Here is a 23,298-nt window from a genome sequence, read left to right as displayed (position 1 = left end):
GTGGTTTTTTTTCTTTCTACAAATAAACACATCTCTAAAAAGTGACAGTTTTTTTGTTGCCTTTTTTATCCAACTCCTGAGATTTCTGGTTCTGTAAGCCTTTTCTCGGGAAATATTAACTTGGTGAGTGTGTGTTCTTAATCATATTAAGCGCTAGACGGTTAGTCAAGAGATTATTTGTGTAGAAAACTCTTGAGATGAGACAGGCTGTTATTCACATTGCTGACATTTGTTGCGCTGACGGTGAGAGAAACGACAGAAACAGAAAAATGAACCACAGTTTAGCAATTTTCCTTTCTCACTGAGTTAACCTTCAGTTCAGCAAGTTGTGCAACAAAGATGAAACATAAAGACACTAGGATCAAAGTCAGACTTTTTTTTTTTTTTCCATTAGACACCAGGACATTGAGTTTTGGATCGGTGCACATAGCAGCATGATTGTGATGAACACATATCAGCTGCCAGTGGAGAACAAGCTGAGTTTAGCTTCCTTGGTGGCACGTATCAAGCTGCAGTCAGCGAGTCACTGCCTTCTCTCTCATGCAAAAATGTGCAATTCTCAAGATTTGTCCATCATCCTTTGAGTCAAATCAGCAGAAATCATCCAACACACAGGAAAAGGAGAATTGCGAAACATAAATCATAATTTCTGTCAGAAAATAGTCCTTTCTGTATGCAATTTTAAGGAAGCCCTTTTGTAATGTGCGAAAGCAGCCCTTCCTCCTATACCCATTACCACATACGATACAGCGTGCACCTAATGTGGCTTAATAGCGGTTTTAGAAGACTTATGCTCACTCTGCAGTTTGCTCACAAAAGCTGGCTGACAGGCAGGCAGGTCAGAACGTGTGATAAATTCAATAAAACCCTCTATTCTGCTTTGGCAGCCTGAGCTCATAACCCACTGAACTGCAGCCCTGAGGGAAAGGCCCCAAAGGGATGAGCCCACAGGAGATCCACAAGAGCACAGATAGACCTGAATCTGCAAACTTTAATTTAAAAATGTATGATCCATCCATCCATCCATTTTCTTTCACCCTTGTCCCTTGCAAAGTATTCATACATAAAAATGTATGAATACTTTGCATTTCAAATTGAGTTCAGACTCATAAATACTTTCTTGATCCTAAAAGGGAAATTAAATGTTGCTGCAGCTCATGTCACGCAAGATTTTTCCAAGATGTTGTTGTAGACGCCGATGGCTGTGGGCAGGAAAGATCTCCTGTAGCAGTCTACAGGAAGACTCCGACTGAAGACACTCTGTTTTTGTACGACAGTGTCAGGAAGAAGATACTCAAGGTGGTTCATATTTTCTTGACTTTTATGAAGAATCCTTCTGTGCATCGTTATCTCCAGTGGTTCTCCAGAACAGAACCCATCCATCCATTCATTTTCTTGACACCCTTGTCCCTTACTGGGGTCGGGAGGGTTGCTGGTGCACATCTCCAGCTAATGTTCCGGGCAAGAGGCGGGGTTCACCCTGGACAGGTCGCCAGTCTGTCGCAGGGCGAGACTGGCGACCTGTATGTCACACATACAGGACACACAACATACAGGTTGTGTGTCCTGTATGTGTGACATACAGGACACACAACCATGCACACATACACTCACACTTAGGGACAATTTGGAGAGGCCAATTAACCTGACAGTCATGTTTTTGGACTGTGGGAGGAAACCGGAGTACCCGGAGAAAACCCACGCATGCACAGGGAGAACATGTAAACTCCATGCAGAAAGACGCCGGGCCGGAAATCGAACCCAGAACCTTCTTGCTGCAAGGCAACATGTCTACCAACTGCGCCACTGTGCAGCCCCAGAACAGAGCCACTGACCTTTTTTTTTTTTTTTTTAAATCAAGTTGCTTAGTCTTTGTTGGTCACTGACTCTGTATTTATACAGCACTTTACTTAATGCTATTTCTCATGAATCTATAATCTGATTTGTCTTGCTCACATTTCAAGATAGGACGACTGTTCCCACAACATGCCACAAAGCAGTCCCCCAGCTCTCTCTTCTCTGATACACATTGCAGAGTCGTCTGAGTTTTTCTGCTGATGATTTAGGCTCCGTTATGCTGAGTCTCAAGAGTAAAATTCTGTGGCATTGGTGGAAATATTTAGCCATCCGGTAGGAAAACGACCTCCAACGCACAGCGTTGCGGCTAGCAAAGCAAAACACACTCATCTGTTGAGGTGAGCCTATCAGAGTCCAGACCTAAATACATCTAAGCTTGAGCTAATGCAAAAAAACAAAACAAAAAGAAAGTGTAAAAATATATTTCTAAATGTGCAAAGCTGGTCAAGGAATACCCCAAAAGGCTTACAGCTGCTGCGTGGCGAAAGCTGGCTCTACACCTGCAGCTGCTGCTAAAACTCTCATGACAAAAACTGACATTTATTTAGTGACTTAATTAAACTTGCCCTCTGTTTTATTACATGTTTTTGGCTTCTAGCTGTTTGAACTCCTTCTTCACTTACGGCTTGATTTGTGCGTTTTATTTGATTTTTTTGTAACCTCTGTGATGAGTCAATGGACATTTTTGATAGATCAGCTACTCCTGGGAAGGATCACCACACCACTGCGTCATGTTTTCGCCCTTTATGGATAATGACTCCCACTGTGGTTAGCTGGAGTCCCAGAGCCTTAGAAACTGCATTATGACCCTTTCCAGACTAGTCCTTGCCAATTTTTATTTGTTTATTTATTTATTTTTCTGTTTTTGAATTTAGTTCAGGACATGATGTGTTGCTTTTAGAGATCCTTAAGCCTACTTCGTGTTGGCAAGATAGGTTATTGTTTCTGAGTCTCTTGTAAGGCACTGTGTACTCTCTAGTAAAATACGGCAAACTCATAAGGTCCTCATATTTAAATTAGGGTAACATGACAAATAAAAGATCACGTGTTGCACAGAAGGACCCACAAAGTAAGATAGTAGTCTGATTTTACGAACTGAGAAGATTCATTCAAGTTCATTCACAACCAAGCAACACAATATTAGCAATACTTCTTCTACAGACAAGTTAGTGTCATGAAAACATTCTACCTGCATTTACATCCGAACACTAAAATCAATGCAGCTCACACACACCCACAGCACAATGGCAAGGAACAGGGTGTGGGGAAACTTCTCAGGTGTCTGTTTTCTTTGCATCTAATTCATTAGTTCAACAACCAGGTCATAACCCAGTTGATGCCTTTATGAAGCAATCTGGTTCAAATCTGCTTAAGGTCAGCTCATACGAACAGCAAAACAAGGCAGGGCGTGGAAAACATTCGTGTCGTAGCTCCCCTTCTACAAACCTGTGTGTGAGGGAGTCTATTGGAGCATGTTTTAAAAGTACAATGACATAAATGAAGTTTATTTTTTACGGAATGGCAGATTGAAGAAATGAGGAAGGAAGGTAGGCTGCCTGTGTTTCTTTTTTTGCCACCAGGGGGCAGTGTAATAATTCCCACCGGAGCTGAGGGGGGCTTCACCGTTAGCATAAATGTCCTGTTCATGCCCTCGTTTGTTCAAGTACAGAACGACTGCACGGCTCAAACACCTACACTGTAAACCACGTCTTACTGTACACACTTGTAGCCCACTCAAGTAGGCATGTTTCAGGGGGCGCAATGGAAGAAATAAGAGTTCGGTGGGTAGGAAGGACGACTTAAACAGAGGCAGGGCGGGGGCGTAAGGTGCACCACAGAGGATGTGATGTACGTGGTGGGAGCTGGGGGTCTTGTTTTCTCCACCATAGCTTCTGCGGTCAGGGAGGCTAAGAGGCGCATCTGTGGTGGAATTTGTCTCCGTTCAGTTGTGGTCATTTATGAGAAGCGGTGTGTGTGTGTGTGTGTGTGCGTGCGTGTGCGTGCGTGTGTGTGTGTTTTGGTGGTTCTTTGTGGGTTTTTCTTTCTTTTCCTTTTTTTTTCTTTTTTATTTTTTTACGTGTGCGTGCGTGCGTGAGCTTGTTAAAGGGAAACACGCTGCTCATTAAGCCCTGATATTTGAAATAAACAAGGATTGGATTTGCGCACAGATCTTCCATTTCTGTGAAAATACAAATGGAATGGGTCAAGAATGAAAGAAGAAGCAGTCTGGCTCTTTGGTTTTTATGACTGTGGGGGTCATTACATTTAATAGGATTGGTTAGGATCAAGTTAATAAAACAGCAAAGTTCAGTCTGTTTCTTTCTTTTTCTTTTTTCTTTCTTTAACGTTGGTGTAATTTTTTTTTCATTGGTTGGTTTATTCTTGTTGCGAAAATAAATATTGCATGATCTGAAGGAAAACTGACCGAGTAGTTACTGACACCCCGAGAGAAGAATAGAAAACTTTTACTTTTACATCTACGGAACCATTTCTGTTTTCTTTTGGCCAATTGTTTAAATTATTGCCTCGTTTAAAATCCCTGCATCGCTTCGCAAACTCCACACATTTACGTTTGTTATTGTAGGACGCAAAAGGCTTTTTCTTGGCATAATATCCAAATCAACTCACTGGACTGTAGTCGCTATCTACTGGTTGTTATGGTTGCTTAATGACACCAGCATATCATCCTCCTGGTTGTGTGTTTCTTAGGGATATAAATATGGATTTTATGCAGTTTAGAGACCTGTGGCTGAAAGACATTAAACTCTGTGTCACATCAAATTTATGAAACATGAAAAAGTATTAAGTGGTGTAGTTAAATTGATTTGAAAGGCAATCAACAACTTTGCCACACAGATTGCACCTAGATAGCACAATAAAGCTGCCTGTGATATATTAAAATTTTTTTTCAACTAAATAAATGTTTTCCAATATAAATTGGAGCAAAACTAACAAATGGTTTGCTAACAAATGCGCAAGCATAGTATGTAAAGTAATTAATTAATTACACTTTAAAGTTGATAAACGATTCTTTTTTTTTTAAACCAGCTCTACATGTAACTACTGTTTTGAAGTTCAACAGGACATATTTAGCTGCTTTCCACGCCTGTCAGTGTGTTTGCGCAGGCCTCACAGGGTCTTCGGGGCAATTGCTCTAAAAGTAAGTGGTGGTGTGGGGGTGTGTTTTTTGTGCCTGAGTGGGTGGGTGCAGGTGGGGATTTTCTTTTCTTTTTTTTTGTTCCTTCTTTTTTTTCCTGTTGCGTCCATTCCCTGCTAGATGGTGAAAAGTGCAGCGCAGCAGAAATGCATTCCAAGGTGGGGGGGCTCGGAGAGGGGCGGTGGGACGGCGTGGAGGGGGAATCTGCGTCGGTTCCACGACTATCAGGTTCTTTTTGGCTGAGCTGCGGGTTTGGCCTCATCATCGCTTAATGGCAGGAAAAGAAGGGAGAGTCTATAGATGATTGCTGGTGAAAAAACGCCAAAACCAGTGAGAGAGAGAGAGAGAGAGAGAGAGAGAGAGAGAGAGAGAGAGAGAGAGAGAGAAAGAAAAAAAAAGTTTAAGCCCAAACCTTTTATTGTTTACAGATAAAACCTGCTGCCAGAGCTGCTTAAAAGGCGAGCGGGGTTTTTTTTCGTGAAATCCCGGCGTTGGGTCGTCGCGGACAGAATCAGATTCACTTTAAGGAAGAAAACGCTGCCTGTTAGGGGTCGCTCGGCGTTTCGGCGCTCGCTGATACATCTGTATGTGTGCGCCATGTGTCACCGGGAGAAGCCTGCAGCGGGCCTTGTAGCCAGTCTGACTGCTAATGAACTTGGACCGGTGTCTGTGAACGTTGGGGCTGAAAGGCCTCTTTCTCCCATTCCGGCTACAGGCACCCAACTGTCACTCGCTGACCTACAGCTCTCTGATTATGTCACTAATGCTTAGAAGGCTCTGCATTCATCCATCATTAGGCTACAAGTCTGGACACCCAAATCAGACCCCCCCCCCTATTAAAAGCTTGGACAAGTCTCTTTTCAGTTTGCTCACTGATCGCAGCTGCTGCTCTGCACCGAAAAAAGACGGTGCGCCAAAATAATTTGCCTTTGTCTCGCGTGGCTCTTCCGATCAAAGCAAGGTGAGTGAGCAGATAAAGCTAAAGGAGAAAACCAGTTAAAATGCCCTTTTATTACATGTCGCAAAACACAAATGTTTTTATTGAGATCTTATATAATAGACCAACACTACGCTGAATGTAAATAAATACTAATCTCCCTCAGAAGACAATTACTTTATAAATGATTGAAGCTGTTCTGTGATTAAAGAATGTCATTGTGAAACCAGAGTGGGTTTTTGTTTATAGACCATTGCTGTGCCAAACACTGTGTGGGTGAATAGTAACACCACACAAATCTTTTAACACAGCCGATGTGATGAAACACGGTGTTGGCGGCATCATGCTGTGGGAATGCCTTCCTCCAGCAGAGTCGATTGAAAATGAACGGATACGTCTGTCTCTGTTTTAACTTTGCATCGGATCGCAGCAAAAACAGACTTCAGCTGCGGAAACTCCTAAAACTCCCGTCTCGAGTGCAGCTCTTCTGCCATTCATCAGTCGCTTCATTTCTTCGCGTCGCAATTAAAAACACCGGGTGTAAGCGGTCGTTCCCGAGAAAACAATAAAACGGCCATTTGACAAAGGACCGACTGGATTTCGTGTCTGTTTAATAGCACAGCAGTACGGCTTTTAACTCCATTATGTGTCCTAGCTGGTGGTAGTTTAGCGCTTTTGACGAAGATTATTTATAACGGAGGATCCCCACATGTTTTTTTACTTAAGCCGATGCGCGCTCAGCCTCCTGAATATGTAGGAATCCATTGAGAGCCGGTCGTCAGGAGCAACAGGGCTGGCGAGGAGGAGGGAGAAGGGGGAAAAAAAAAGGAGGAGTCTAGAGTCCACCCATCCACTTCTCCTTTTCTGTCGTTTTCTCCCTCTGCCATCCTCCCCTCCCCTCCTCTCTCACATGGGCTTTGCCTTTGGCTGAACGCTGGGATTCTTTCACAGAGGCTACTGGTTGCCAAGACAGAGCGAGCCTCAGAAAAGCTGGGCGAATGTATGTGGGTCAATGCGAGTCAGAAGGGGGCTTTTCATTCTCCTTTACCCCCCCGACTCCCCTTCCCAAACCCGCCCTTTCTTTCTCTTTTTGTCCCTCTGTTCTTTTTTTTATTTATTTTTTTGTTCTTTTTGGCTCTGTTACCCGCTCCATTCACCCCACTGAGTGAAAAGATAACACTGATTTGTGTCTGTCCTGTTTATTATTCTCCGGGATTCGCCGCTCAAACAAGGCCCAATAAGATATGGAGCCGTGTCCTATTGACTTATTAACTTCTCCCTCTGTGCGCACACATCCCTTAACGTCTCTCTCTCTCTCTCTCTCTCTCTCTCTCTCTCTCTCTCTCTCTCTCTCTCTCTCTCTGCATTTGGCTTCTGCGACTGACTCACGGACAAACAAATCACTCTGCGAGAAGTGGACGGCGTGCACTAAAAAGGATCTGGAGCAGATGTTTCTTTGGCCTCAGTCTCACTTCCTTTCACCAGTTCTTCTTTCCCTTCCTCTTTTTGTCTGGATGCTGAGCCGTTTTTGCTGTTTCTGTGGAAGCCCGACACAACAGACGCAGAAAAGCTCTCCACTGTCTTGGACTTTACCTTGTTTGTTTGCCTCTGCCTGCCATATGTGCCGTTTGTCATTTCATGGGTGTTTCTCTTCTTCTTCTCCTTCTCCTTCTTCTCTCCATTAGTCAAGAGACAACCAGAACAGAAGCCACATGGCAGAAACATTTTCCAGCCCAGAAGGTTCACAAGTGTCGTCTTAGTCACACGTCTTTGTAGTGGCCTCCGCGGAGGTTTTTGTTGACGGAGCCCGTCAGAAGTTCGCCGACACTCTTACTCTGCACAAATGTCACATGACAAAAACCTAGCGCTGCCTCGAGAGCCGTTCTTCAGGCAGCAAGCAACTTCAACGGGTTTCAAAAACTCAGCACTATTGTTGATTTACTTAGAAACCACAGCAGCCAATTACAAGGTTGTGGCATACTTCGCTCTCTACATATTTGACCACATTTCTGAGTGGAATTGGCGGCGTTCATTTAAACGAGTCGGTTTCTGGGTTCAGACGCAGCCTTTTCAGCGCAACTAAAGGTCGAGGTCATGCCGAACGCTTAGTGCTAGCCCGATTGTTTCCACTTTAATGAACCGTTTTGATGTGTGTTTGGGATCTCGGAGTTGTTGGATCACCCAGCTGTGTCAGAATGTTTTCATGTGGCGTTTTGATGTGAGGTTGAAGACTAAACGTTCATTATTCCATCCACTCGGTGCCGTGCACCAGAACCGCAGGCCCTTAGCATGAAGCTGCCACCGCCGTGCCTAAAAGCAGCTACCATCACTGACTTTAACTTTTTTTCTTTTAAGGTTTTGTTGGCTCTAGTGGCCTTTATTTGAAAGTAGCTTGACAGGAAAGAGGGTCATGAGAGAGGGAGAAGACATGAGGCAAATGTCGCCAGGCTGGGAATCGAGCCTGCGACCACCGCCATGAGGACTAAGGCCTCATGTCAGTAAGGGGTTGTGCTTTGCTCCTGCACCACCACAGCACCCCACTGACTTTAACTTCATGAAAACATCATCTACTTTGTTGAAACTTGGATGCAAGATCATAGAAATCACAAAAAACAAAAAAAAAAACTGGCTTGGAAAGGGTAAAAGTAGGAATGACCCCTAACTTCAACACACATATCAATAAATCACATAAATTACTTTATTTATATATTGACTTTGTGTGTGTAGTAAATTCCTTAATCTGGGACCCGAGTGCAAATTTAGTACTAGTGGAGGGGTTATCTCTTGAGAATTTAGACATCCCAGGATTGAAAACCCCTCTCTTGCCCGTGATGAGCGTTATGTGAACTTCTGACTTCTGTGGTTCGCCAGGTATTTCCTTTAGAGACAGTGAAAGCAAGTTTGTGTGGTTGAGTTCGTCCTTCCCCAGGTGAAGAACGGGTTTGACAATGGGGTAAAAAAAAAAAAAGTTATCCCAGATATCCACTTCAGAGCGCTTGTATTATTTCATTAGATTGATATCAGGTTGTCTTACACCGCCCTCTTTCTCCCCCAGTCGCCCTTCTGTGGCTGAGTCTCTCATTTCAGCAAAGACAATGGCCTGTCTTTCCTGCAGTACTGAGTAAATGTCAGGTACTGTCTACCCTCCTCCTCATCTATTCACTGAAATACTCCAGGGGCTTAGGGGTAGATATCCATCTAGCTCGGTCTGTATACAATGTGTGCTACATGGTATAACTCAAGTCAAATCACGGGCTCGAGTTTCCCCCTCACATGTATGCGGTTTACAGAAACGCACAATACCTCAACAAAGGAGTTTAGGCATTTTCACCGAACAATGGGTATTTTTTTTTTTTAAACTTAGAAGTTACTTCTTTTTTACGAATGTTAATGTAATTTAATAGTAGGATAGTTTATTTGAATGGAAGAAATAAAATCATTGTTTTGTTTTTTTTTTGTTTTTTTTTCCAAAAAACAAACCCGAAGATGCCTCCCCTGATGCGGAAAGGGGAGGCACTGGTTCTCGACAAACTGATGGCATCTGTTAAGTTATATGATTAGGACATTAACTCCTTTCATAAAAGACACCTCTGGCAGTCTTCGGCTTCAGCTTTCATATTCCCCTTTCTCTGTTTTTGGACATCTGGCAGGCATACGCTTGAAGCTGCGCGGAGAAGGGAGGATGTGGGGGTAGGGATCGATTCCATAACTCCACGGACTGTTGACGGAGAATTTCAGGATTTTCACCAAGGGAGGGAGAAGGAGGCTGGAGGGAGCGGGTGGACATGGTTCCTTTCAGATGTAAGCGTGTGCATTTTTTATATTTTTTTTCCGGAGCGGTTGTGTTTGGCTCCAGCGAGTGTGTTTCTGCTGTAACACTATAAGGGGGGGAAAACAATTAAAACTCCAGTCACCTGATTTCCCGCCTCTCATCTCTGCGTTTTTTTGTTTTTTTTTCTTTCTCTCTTCCTGCGTGCCTGGGGTTTCTACCAGATATTTCGAGAAGGCCCGTCCTGGTGGTGATGACAACAACATGTGTGCTGCTGAGCGGGTGTTTGCAGGCTTCAGAGAGAGACGTGAACAATAGGTCAAGTCGTGGGCTGTATGGCTTTGCTTGATAATTTCTGTAAGTTACGATTAGCCGTCAGACGTCAACCAGGGCCTGTTTTGCAATGTCTGCCTCGGTAAGAGGGTGATTTATGAAAGCGATTTGGGATTCTTGCATGATTTTAAATATGGCGGTGGGGGTCGGGGAAGGGGGGGGGGGTAAATATCATTGAACTCAGCAGGAGAAAACTTGGACGAACGCATCACATGGTAAAGCCTGGAACAATGAAAGGAAGAATCGGAGGTGACATGGAAGGCAACCTCGAGCTCACGAAAACGCCAGTGCATTATCACAGCTCCGCATTATCTTGACCTCGCTCCCAGCATCCCTCTGTGGCCCTCGCAGGAAGCTCGGCCGCCTCCCGTCGAGCTCTCTTCATCTCCGCGTTTATTTTCTTTCCGCCGCGCGTGTCCAGCGGGAGCTTTGCAAATGACCTAGTTTTGGTCAGGACTCAATGGGGCGCCTTGTGCCAAGTCCTCCTCCTGCCAGACGGGGGTCCGGGGACAAGGCCCCACCAGATATGCTCAGTGAGAGCGGTATCCCTTGTTGTTCTAGGGGGAAGGGTTGATTTGGTGTTTATTTTTTCAGGTAATCAGTTAATCCTGTGGTTTGGTTTGGTTTAGTTTTGTGTGGTCACCTGACCACATAAAACCTGAAAAAAAAGGAAAAAAAAACAGCTGAAAATGCTTTACTTGCACCCTTTGGAATGTTTTTGTGTTTTGTCACATTAACTTTAATCTCTTTTATTGGCATTTTATGCAACGGGCCAGCTCAAAGTAGAGCAGCAGCTGTGAAGTGTTTCAAAAATAAATATCTGAACTGCGTTGCATGCATTTCATGTCTTTACTTTGGTTCCCCCTTAATACAATCCAACAACAGAACACAAGAACCTAAACATAAAGAGATGAATGTATACGGCAAACCCTTATAAGTAAAAATGCTAAACTGTATACGGCAAGACTTTTTGAATATAAATAAACCACAAATAAAGGATAAAAAAAATAAAACAATCCCCAGGATCGTGACAAAAACATTCGTACTCACCTAAATTGAGAACCGTGGCAGAAAGAGGTTTATTCAAAGAGCTGCCAAGATTCACACGCTAACTCTGGAGGAGCTGCAGAGATCCGCAACTCAGGTGGAAATACATGCTGACAGGAAAACCACATGTCCCACACTCCACTTTCTTGTCTTCATGGAATAGTGAGAAGAAGAAGACCTCCATGTGAAGTTCACCTTCATAGTTCACCACAAGCCTTGTTGGGGATACTACAAAGGAAGGACATGTTATATTCAGATGAGACCAAAACTGAACTTTTTGGTCCACATGTTTAACTTTATGTGTGGAGAAACACGCTGCAGATCCCGCTGACTTCGCCATTGTGAGACTTTTTGGTGGCAGGATCAAAAAAACTGCTAAAAGATGTAAAAGTTTTAAGCCTGGGGTGGAGAGTCGTATTTATTTAGGAGCATCCGCATAAAGGGGGCCTAGTACAAATGTATATTCTTGACTTTTTGAAATTTTATTTGAATTTTTTTTTTTTAAATATACGTCCGTCTTCCTTCCTTCATGTACTACTTTGTGCTAATGTGTCACGTAAAATCCAAGATGCACTGAAGTTTGTGGTTCTAACAGAAGAAAATGTCAAAATGTGCAAGAAAGCACCATAAATAAAAAACTCTTTTGAAGAACTGGACCCGTTTGATTCAGCGTCCTTCTCGGTTTCTGGAAATGTGCAGCGAATCAAGCCAAAATCGCACAGCCACAAAACTTGATATTTATTGTGTAACCGAAGCCAAAAGATTCAATTGTGGTGATCGCAAACTCTAGAGGACTGCACCTATTAAATATTCAATAAAGTGAGGCATGAAACAACTCACATTTCTGGCTGTACGGTTCACAAGTGAGTATGATTTCCATCGGTCAGCGGAGTCCTGATTTGGAAACGCGAGGGTGACAAACAAATCAGCGCCTGTGTACGGCTCTGTTACAAGCAGCTGTGAGCCAGCTCTCCGGGGTTCTTTTTCTGGTGCTTGCTCTTTATTAGCTAAATTAGAAGTTTATGGCGAACAGAAACTGAGGGTGGGAAAACGGGATCTGGCCCCTATTTGGGTTGCTTGGTATTTTAATCTCGGCATTCTCATCTGTAATGTTCTGTTGACTGTTGTGGCCTTCAGTGCTGGAGGTGCATAGTTAGCTGCCTCATGGAAAATGTGCATCACTTCCCCACACTCGGCTCGAGCCAGGCGCGCAACAAACATGTCGGCGTACAACAAACATGTCGGCGTACGTGGACGCAAATCGGGGGACGCGCGCGCGCGCAGACGAGTTGGTGTGAGCGAAGCCAGCTCGTTCAGACAAAGTAACTTTGTCTGAAGATGGCATACAATTTTTCTAAAGTCTGACCCATTACTTCCTGTACAAGCGAGGGCAGCGCCAAACAGAGGGGCGGGGTGGGGGAACGTTTCGCTTAATGAGCAACTCTTTCACTGAACCAGACAGTTTATAGGGTGGCTGCCAGCCTCATTAAGGGGAGCTCTTAATTGCTCTTTTCTAGCCAAAAACCCAAAAGCTGAAACATCTGCTAGCCAACGAGCCTTCTTCCTCCTCTACAGTCCACGCTTCCTCCGTCCATGTTGTGCGTTTGTTGTTGTTGTTGTTGTTCGAATCCGACGCCTCGATCAACAACTACGTCCTGGACGCACCGACGAAGCAGCACGACAAAACGCATGTTGAGTGTTTTGTTGTGTATTTTACTGTTTCATACAGTGTTCTACATTTTATCATGTGGACCACAAGCTTTGATGTATGTCTTTATGTGTCACACCCAGGCTTACTTACGTGGCACATAAGTAAGAAATGGGGAAAAAAAACAGTAATGCATTTTTTTTTTCAAATAAATTTTGTATACATCCTTTCCCTTTGGTAAAATATAATCCAGTGCGACCAATTGTCCTCAAAAATTACCTTAATAGTGAGCAAAGTCTACTTGTGCATAATTTACTGATGTGAACAAACCATTCCCGTGTTGAAACATGGTGGCAGTATGGTGTACAGATGCTCTTCTTCAGCAGGGACGGGGGAAGCTGGTCATAGCTGATGGGACGATTGATGGAAATATGGGGCAATCTTTGAGAAAAAGCCGCAAAATTCTTGAACAGAGGTGCCCAAGATACAAGGAAATAGTTCATGTTAAAGTATTTAGACATAAATATAATTGAAAATCTGCTACAATTTAAGCAATGCTGTGAAAAAGTACAAAAATATCAGCCTCTGGATGCAGAAAGCCGATAGAAACATACCCACAGAGCATGTAGAGTGGAAGCAAAAGGAGGCTCTACAGAGGGTTGCCGAAAACATTCGATTTTTAAAACTTAATTGGCAACAAGCAAACAAATAAAAATCTACATTTGGTTCTTTTGGATTGAACAGATGACAGTTTCTTCAATGCATTTTTAACTTCTTTGTGTTATTTTGTAAGATTAACATAATTTTAGCAAACCAGTAGCCTTACTCTGTATTTTTTTCACAGTTGAGCAAGAGCAGAAGTTGTTTTGAAGTCATATATTTCATAAATCCGCCAAAAAACAAAAAAGGACATGTCTGTCGCAACAGCCAGATGATATAAACACTTGACAGCAACCGTTTCCTTTACATCCTCAATGTTGCACAACTGCCTTAAATCTGGCAGCTGTCTTGTTCTTCTATTTAGGTTAACCTGCACGAGTAATAAAAAAGGAACGATGTCTCCTGAAGATGAATGGCCTACTGTAGCTGCTGTGCTGCTCTTAAATGGACAAAATATTTATAGTGAGGTTCTGCTGAAATACTGAGAGCGGTAAATAACTTACCTGCAGTAGATAAGTCTCCAGACTCCATGTTTCTTCTTTATTTGGAGTAATGTCCGAATTTTAGAGGCAAAAGCAAACAGCAAGTCCAAGTAAACCTTTCCTTCCTGTCTTAAAACTCAAAATCAGCCTAGAAATTTATTCAGAGCAATTTTGGAACATGCACTTGATTTATTTAACAGATCAAAATATTATTAAAAAGTTAATTTATTTAATTCAGTTTATTAAGTGGAACACATTATAAAGATTAATTACACATTGACTGATGTTTTCAAGCTTTTATTAATGATAATTTTCTGCTTCAAGCTCATGAAAACACATCAGTTATTTAGCATTACGTCATACCAATAAAAAACATTTTTCACACAGAAATGTTGAACGAAAGTATGTTTAATTAAATGTTATTTCTAAAATGTACTTTCAGTCTGAAAAAGCCTCATCTGCACCCATATTCAGATGTATTTAACATGCTAGAGGTGATCAGTTTATTCACTGTTATTTAAACAGAAACACCTGGTTGGAGGCGGTGCACCACTAATTGTCTTCCTGTGGGAAACATGCTAAGAACAAAACATGCAAATTGTTACAAGTCAGAGTTGCTTCCTTTCAGAAGATTGTACAAATAAATATAACTACATTTTATTAGAACTATTATTATTATTTGTTTTTTGCTTTTTATATCAGTCACTTTTACTGATTTGAATTACTTCCTGTTTTCTCTCTATGTGTTTTCTACAGGAAGATCATTGGGAATACACCACCTCCTACATCCATTACATCAAATTCTGTAAATAACCATCCAAAGAAAAAGTAACATAATGATCATAATGAAATTTGTGACATTGGAGTATTTTTAAGAAACCTGGTATAATCATGGACCGGCATGCAAGCTGTTAGCTTTTGTGTCTGGTACCGAGTAAAATATTCTTTTATTTCTTAATATATCAAAAGATTAACTAGTTGTAGGTAAGACAAAAACTCATTATGAACTTGAAAGAGAATCTCAATGCAAAAACTCTGAACTGCCCCTTTACTGTGACTTGAAACAATGAGCAAATGAATGATTCAGATTCATGCTAATTTAAGAGAGGAAACTGCTGCATGACAAATAAACTAAAACCAGCAGAGCAACCGGTTTGATTTACTGAAGACATTCGGCAAAGTTATAATCCCAGATCAAAGCTGGAGTCCTCGACGCCACGATGACATCATCACCGCTCCTTGTACCTAAGCCGAGGCAAGGCTGTGGGAGAGTCTGGCTAGAAAAGATCAGTTGATACATTTCCCAGAGACTGATAAGACAAGCAGTTTAGACAACTCCTCATTGTCCAGTGCCCAAGGTCACTAATTCCCTGTGTGTGACCGAGGCCTGGATAATGAGTCACTGTGAGGTCAGAGTGGCCTTCCGCTGCACCGAGGAGAACAAAGCAGAGTTTCTCCATCTAACCATGACAATCACCTGTTAGAGAAAACACATTTCACTCAACCTTTTGAGTTAGAACCTCATATAAATGTGAACTTTCTAAAACCATAAAAAAATAACTAAAAATCCTCTAATAGTGATGTAAAAAAGAGCTTCACTATTTGATGAATTCCACTAAACAAGAGGGGTGTAACAATGTACGCAGCTCATGAGATGACACAGCGCACAAGTTAGCTAGATATAATAATCTAGATACAATTTATTCAATAAGATGATTGCTAACATACACCACTAGCTTGGCGCAGCAGGATAGTTCAGATTAGAGTCTGCCGTTAGCGTCGTCAGCACTGATTGTTAGCCACTCCCGATATTTTCACAGTACTTACAAATCATTTACGTGTTTCCTGTTGCTTTGTCCCTGCCACACAGACCATTTAAGGTTTTGCTAATAAAACTGGCTGTTTGCATTCAGCCCAACAATAAGCTCTTTGTCTCAAAGCGAAAGTTCAGCCCAAGAACTTCTTCCTTTCTTCCTTCAAAATAATAGTCAATGATAAAAGCTTGATTAAAAAAAATAGCACTAAAGAGCTGATACATTTCCAATTGCTTCCAATATGGTCATGTTATAATTTTTTTTGCATAGCTAGAGCGGGACAGAGAACATAAAACATACAAGTGAGAACACGGTCGTTCGCCCGAGTGACAGATTTGTTTGTGGGACCTTCATGTCACAACAGCTCGTCTCGATTCCTCTGGCAGCCACAGCGTGTTTGGGTTTCCTATTGATTACCTGGCCGGGAGACGCAAGGGAGGAGGGGGCGAAAAGAAAGAAAGAAGAGACTAGGTTTGGGAGAACGTGTGCGGTGGAGGTTTTCTCAATCCTGGCAAGCTGTGGACAGCTGGACCAGCGGTTCGAGTTTCTCCTCAAAGCGAGGCTGAAATTTCAGCCCCTGAAAATCGAGGGTAATAAACCATTGGGGCTCTCAAAACTACCTCTCCGAGTGTTTTCCTTTCCCGCCCTTTTTTCTTCTTTTGCCCGTCCCAGTTTCTTAACCTCGTGCCAGCTGTAGCAGGGACTCTGGAAACACGTTCGACTCCAAACACGGTCAAATGGTTAAGAACTCAGTTAGCATGTTTGCTGAATCAGCGCGGGCGGTTTATTAGCCGTTCCAGACGCAGCGCGGTTCACATGGTGGGTATTATTCGTTGACCACAGCAGCTTCTTCCTGATCTGAACTTAATCAGCCTGCAGTGTTTTTCAGTCCACTAAAAGGGGCTTTGAGGAAGTGAGAAGTGCTGATGAGACACTTGTGAAGCAGCACTGTTGCAACTAGAGTGAGTAACAGCAGGGTGAAGCAAGGATGATCGTGACAGAGGAAGTGGGAGCAGAATGGAGATGAGCCTAGCGTTGAATCACGGGGAGAGGACAAATCCAGTCTGTTCAGGTTGAACGTGTTCCACAGCAGCAGCAGCAGCAGCAGGGCTTAATCATCCTACGTGTGTGGAGTTTGATTTAACCATTTGATTTTTGTTTTATTTCTCAACGCCATGGGGAAGCGTGATGGCAGCGAAGCCCGTCTCAGGGAGAACTGTCCACTTGCTGTTTTAATTTTAACTATGATTTTGGTTTCTTGATATTAAAGTGGATCCTTGGGCTTTGATTTTGCATTTTGTTGTTCCGCCAATTGTATTTTGAGTGGATTATCGTTTGGTTAATTTGCTGCTTTCAGTAATCACTTTCCACTCTTTCTCAATTCATTCTGTATCATTTTAGCCACTACACCTCCATGTCTTTGCATATTTTTCGCCACAGTTGCAGCGCATTCAGATAATTACCCTCACCTGTTCCTCAGGCCTGTAATTGTCACCTCATTAATCTATTGCCTCGGATTCCAGCAAATCCCGTCCTGCTCCCTTTATAGCTAGGTTCACTTTGCACATTTAGTGGTCCATAATGAACAGCACAGTTCAGACTCGGGTTATTTTTCATATGCCTTCCCAAACTGAAACAACCTGGGTCTGAATGGAAGTGTGACAGATTAGCTATTTGGCGCCCAAGCAGGCAGGAAGCGGCGAGACCCAAAGTAACATCCAATAATCGACGAAGTGGTCATTAAGCAGATAATGTTGTTGACAATTTATTCACTCCAATTTCAAAATTGTTAGGCTGCAGTTGACGTGCGCCACTCATGAGGAAAACGCAGCGTGGTGATGTCAGGTCTTCTTCGGGTTACTTCAGAGCTGCAGGCTGTTCACATTGGAGTCTGATGACAGCTGCATTAAAATTGAAATGTGAACAACAATGCAAAACAAAACAAAAAAAAAACCCAACTGTCTCAGCAAAAAAAACAAACAAACAAACAAAAAATCTGATGAGCCATAAGATCAGCAGTGTGAACGTGGCTTAAGGTCTCTTCTCAGACTGTTACTTCTCCAGATCTCTGCAAGACAATTACATTTTACTATTGTATGATTCTTTATTCTTCCTCTAATCATTTCTCAGTGTTTCTCTCCTTGTGTGTCAAAGTACATTTTCAAACACTTCAGTATTGTTGACCCCGAACGGTTATTAAGCTGGATGGAAAGTGATCCACAAAGTTCAGTGATGCTGTGGCTGATCCACTGATTCAAGAATACAAGTTTGTTTTGTGTCGCAATAATATTAAAATGCTATAAAATGCTAAATCTTGTTCTTGTGAATCCAGCATCATGTATTATCTAGGTCCAATGAGCTTTTATGTTTTGTTTTACTTGTACAAGCAGACATAAAACAGCAGCTACACTTTGCATCTTACACAGAGTCACTGCAAACTCCATGGAAAATTGTAACTTCAAAAAGTTATGAAGGAATTTTGTGGACACAGACTTTACAAGATCCATTTCTTCTGAGGTAAAAGACAAAAAAGAAAGTCAGTCATGGTCAGGATTAAAATCTGGTGTTCATATCATGTTGTGACATTGTTACCTCATCCCAATGTGTTACCTATTTACCCAAATCTCCACCTGGGCACTTCAGTCCCCAACCGCACCCTGACTCCTTCAGTTTCCAATAAATGTTGTCTAATTGGACAAAAAGGTTCTTAATTTGGTACGTCACCTTCACTTTCTGCTTTTACGCACAACTTCTGACCGGCGGCGCTATGGAAACAGAAGAGACAGACACACATCTCAGGAATCTTGACATGCCTTTGCTGATTTTGTTTCCCATTTCTTTAGGATATAATTTTTTTAAACGCGTTGTTTGGACTGGATACATAGTTTTAAAGGCAGGGTTGGGCAACTCCAGGCCTGGAGGGCCGATCTCCTGCAACTTTTAGATGTGTCTCTACTTCAACACACCTGAGTCAAATAATAAGGTCGTTAGCAGGACTTTGGAGAACCTGACTGCACCGAGGAGCTGATTCAGCTATTGGATCCAGGTGTGTTCTACCAGGGAGACATCTAAGACTTGCAGGACACTGGCCCTCGAGGACCAGGATTGCCCACCCCTTTTTTAAGGCCTAAAAGTACAAGAGTGACCGCCGGTTCAATAACTTTGTCCAGTACCAAATTTCCCACCATACCTTCTGGAGAATTGTTAATTTCTTTCTTTTTCCAATAAATGTTGAATTGAGAAATTTTGACATTTATTCTTTCAAAGTATTTAATCTACTTTGCTCATCTGTTTCCATCGGCTGCTTTGTTCTAAATTCAGCATCTTTGTAGAAATGTCATGTCAGGTTAAATATAGTTGCGAGACAGTTTAGTCATTCTGTACTTGTGGTTATGCTCTTCTCCTAACCTTTGATTTACAAACATGACGTCAGCTGAGATGTCACATTAGCATTGTTCAGATTTTATCTGTTCCTCTGTGGCAAAAAGATAACCTCTACTTAGAAGCAGCGAAGCAGGCCCAAACCATAATAACACCACAACAAGGTTTCTCTGACGACACAAACTGCATTTTATGTAACGCAACATTGTTGATCATCTACACTTTCTGCCTCTCTTCAGCTGTAACAGATCTTGTTTGAACTGCGTATTAGCTGACATCTAACGTTTTGTTTTTGTTTTTAGAAATAGACTACTTACTTATAGTTGGAGACGTTCAGCTTTCATTTGGACATCGTGGGAACGAGACAACACCTAAAGTCTGATCAACAGTACTTTGTGTCTGCAGGGCTTCAAACAGGATCTCCTCAGGTGGAAGTGGCCGCTGAGGTCATAGGGTCACAGAGCGTCATCTGTAGGCTGCAACGAAGATACAGAGACTGGAAGAGGCATAGAACACATCCCACGCTGTGAACAGTTCTCTTGTGGAACCGGATGATGAATGCCACTCAACTCATTTAAGAAAGGTCTTCCGCCTGGCCATTGGGAACTATTTACCTCAGCTTGTTCTAGGGCCCCTGACCACACCACAAGGGAGCATTTATGCCGGATGAAGGACTGGTTGGTTCTGATGAAAGTCAGTTCACATTGAGTAGAAAAGATGGCCGCCGGCGATGTTGGAGACATCAAGGAGAGCCCTGTGTATCAACTGCTGTTGTCTTTAAACAAGCTTTTGGTGTTGGTGGTGATACAGTGTTGACAAAACTGCTCTACATTTTGTGAATGGCACAGTGAGAAGCCAATGCTGCCTGAATAATGTCTTCATTCCTGTCAGGCCTAATTTCATCAACATGAACGACGATGCTGCAGCTCACTGAGGTCCCGGTCGCTGGACACAGTGGTACCTCGAATAAAGTGGCCTGCTCTTTCTTCAGACCTGAATCCCATCAGCTGGAATCAGCTGATCCACCAGGCACAGGCTCGCCTCTCTGAAGCTCAATGAAGTTTCAAGAAAGACGGGACGCTAAGAAGGGAATAAGTCAACTTGTGAACGGAGTCAAGCAGAAGTTGGTATTCAAGGGCACATGATGTGTTTTTGCTGTCTATTTTGCTTCTGATTTGTAAGTAGTCTAATAATAGAGATTTGCTCATAAGTACGAAAGCTTTAGAACATCTTATCTAAAAGTAAACTTTCTTCAAGGTCCTAAAAAGTTGTACAAAAACGTGATGCAAATGTTCCCATTGATAATGGTTCCGTGATGCCATTTCCTGTAAGCCAACGTTCCGTTTTATATCGACTCAACACGTCTGTAGTCCATTCCTGTGTATATCTTTGGAAACAAAAATCCGGTGCATCGCAATGAAAATCCCTTCGTAGATAAACAGAGCCTCTGTCTTTTCAGTCTGGAACTGACATTATTGATTGCCGCAAATCTGAAACAATTTGTGCCTTAATGGTTGCATAAATGAGGCATGAGTCGTTGATCATTTGAGCAGAGGTTTCTCGGCCCAGCTGTCAGAAAGCTGAGCTTACCTCTTTCCTTACTCAGCAGAGAAGGAGTGGGGGGGCGGAAAAAAACAGGCTCTTGTCTTTTCATTTCCTCGCTCTTTCTTCGTCCTAAAACTCCTCCCTCCTCCCCTTCCTCTGTGATGAATAGAAGGTATGAATTCTCCGCGGCCTCCCCGGGTTTCTCTCCGAGGCCCTCGAGCAGCTGAACAAACAGCACGCTCTCGACTTAAAGGCGCAATCAAGAATTTATTGGAGCCGCGTACGGCTCGGGTGTATTTGTGTATAGTCCTGAAACATTTGAAAGGAAACACGGGAAAATAGGTTTTTGTCGAACGATCATACCTCAAATCCCGTTTTTTTTTTTTTTGCAAGTCTGGAATTGTAAACAAACCTTCGCCGAGGTCAGTCGGAGCAAGTCAGAGGGCCATTTATGAAATGCCCGAGTAATGAATCTGAACGAACAGAGCCGTAATGTACGAGCTCAAATAAATCATAACATAAACAAAGACTCTGACTTGTCTCGGCTTCGTCTTTGAAACACAGGATACACACTCAGAGAGGAGGTGGTGGCGGTGGTTGTGGTGGGAAAGAAAAGGCAGTGTTGTTGGTCCTGTCTGGAGGGGTGGTCCTGGTCAAAAGTCAGACCCAGCTGTTGGGGGACTATTTATCCACGCCGCAGCTCCAGTGGTTGTGGTGGTGGAAGGCTGGATGAGTTGGCGAGGCAAAGCATGAAACAGAGAGGGAGAAAGAGTCTGGTTGACAGGGGTGGGGGAGATGGATGAAGATGATGGGAAGCAGATGGAGGGTGTTTTTTTTTTCTTTCTTTCAGTTCCCCCCCCTCCACACTTCCCCACTCGCTTCTTTTTTACTTTGCTATCTACCCGTGACGCAGGTTGAGCTCACCAGGTGGATTGTGGGTAGGCTCTGTGAGCACATGCCCAGGTTTTTGAGGTTGTGGAATGATCACGATGGATTAGCTTTAAAGTTCGGTCCTGTGGTCGGTGGTTTGGTGCAAACACCAGGGTTTCTGCACATTTCTCATGTCAAAAGTCCAGACTTTTCCAAACTCTAATTTCCAGAGTGTTCGCTCCTTTTCTCAGCCAATTTGTAATAAATTAATGGGGCGTTTTTCTATTAATTAATGCAAGAAAACTGTCCAGTGTTTGGGCTTTAAAGATGGATGGATGAATGGGAAACTTGATGATTGAAGTTAAGGATTTATGGATGGATGGAGCAACAGATGGATGGACAGACAAACATGGGGGGATTGATATATAGATTAGTGAGTGATTAGATGGACGGATTGCTTAGAAAAAAGTAAATGGACTAAAGTTTAGAAATTCAAATATTTCTCCATATATTTTGTCTCCATACCAATCGACACCTTAGAAAAACATGTAGGTAAAATTTCACTCTTGTCCAGATTTTCCAGGTTGTGTAGAAACCCTGATATTTGTCACCAAAATGGGCCAAATTGAACTTTTCTCAATCATTTCTCCTGATGGTAGCATGAACGCGTCCATTACTTCTTGTGTAGAGACAACTAGCATGATTATTTCTGCTTGCTAAGTACCAGAAAACCTAGCGAGAACATTCTTTAGAGATTTTGCTTCGTCTTTGGATGATTTCTTTTAATTTGAATAAGAAGATCATATACCTTTTTGTTTGGATTGTTTGAACCAAATGAGCATTTGTTATTCCTAATGGCTACTGGTTTAAAACAACATTATTGAAATTGGGAGATTTTTTTTTTTTGTAGATTAATCCAGTGCATTCTGTTTTGTTCTTAGACCAGTCAGGTGTATAAGGTGTGTGTGAGAGAGACATTTCAAAACACAAAATTCTATTATTTTAGCCTATCTTGTCCCTACAATAACAGTAGTAAACGACATCACATCACAGTGAATTGAAACGGTCTTTCTTCAGTTCATTTGTGCCATTTTAATCTCCTCGGTGCAGCGCTGGAAAAGTTTGAAAACTTACCTTGGAAAAGCTTGGAAGTGATCGGATTGAACTTTTACTGTGGGAAAAGCGTGAGAACCTTGAGCAACAAAGAAACTTGCTTTCTTTCCACTGAGAGGACGGGCTGTAGCCGCTCTGGAGATGATGTGAAACACACAGTAGAACGCTGGAGGCCTGACAGCTCTTTAACAATCTGCAGGCTGTGTAATTCGACTGGTTCTCTCCCCCCCCCACACACACCTCCAGCACCACTGCCATCCTCCAAACCGCCCCATCCCATCTATCCATCCATCCACCCATCCATCCGCCCTCTGTGTGCTGCAGCAGCCAGAACATTCCTCACACATCTGGCCTCAGAGTCTTTCCCATACGCTCCCTCTCCCACCACTCTGAGCCACAATTACCCACAAGTCCTGTGTTCTCCTTTTCTCTTTTCTTTTTATGATCCCCAGAACCCACCCACCCGCCCTCCACCCTCTCTCTGCTCCCCCACCACCCCCGTCCTCAGTGCGAATCATAAAAGCAGCCCGAGCGCAGGCGTCATTTATGGTCATGATTTAGAAGGAAAGCGGCTTTCGAGGGTCTGCCGAGACGTGCCATGCACAAATGTGCTCTTTTACTACAGCTGAAAGTGTGTTGCCAGGACTTATAAGAAAAACAAGACAAACATGATGAATTTGTTAAC

General features: G+C 42.8%; 2 long non-coding RNA genes across 2 annotated transcripts in view; one reads left to right on the top strand and one right to left on the bottom strand.

The window, feature by feature from the left end:
* Positions 1-1,420: 1,420 nt before the first annotated feature.
* The window catches only part of LOC145549999 (uncharacterized), a 106,922-nt gene continuing 85,044 nt past the window's right edge, over positions 1,421-23,298 (top strand). Inside the window, exon 1 of the long non-coding RNA XR_014085812.1 lies at positions 1,421-1,488. This is a non-coding gene — a long non-coding RNA (uncharacterized LOC145549999). The remainder of the gene's footprint in view (positions 1,489-23,298) is intronic.
* LOC145550037 (uncharacterized) lies at positions 14,172-23,059 on the bottom strand. The gene is made up of 2 exons (XR_014085881.1): positions 19,403-23,059; positions 14,172-17,605 (listed from the first exon to the last, which is right to left on the bottom strand). It is a non-coding gene; the product is annotated as an uncharacterized LOC145550037 (long non-coding RNA).

The sequence above is a fragment of the Poecilia reticulata genome, chromosome 22, assembly GCF_904066995.2.
Source record: "Poecilia reticulata chromosome 22, P_reticulata-male-v2, whole genome shotgun sequence".
Lineage (NCBI taxonomy): Eukaryota > Metazoa > Chordata > Actinopteri > Cyprinodontiformes > Poeciliidae > Poecilia > Poecilia reticulata.
The sequence above is the reverse complement of the archived record's forward strand: the minus strand, read 5'-3'. Positions and strand labels throughout refer to the sequence as shown.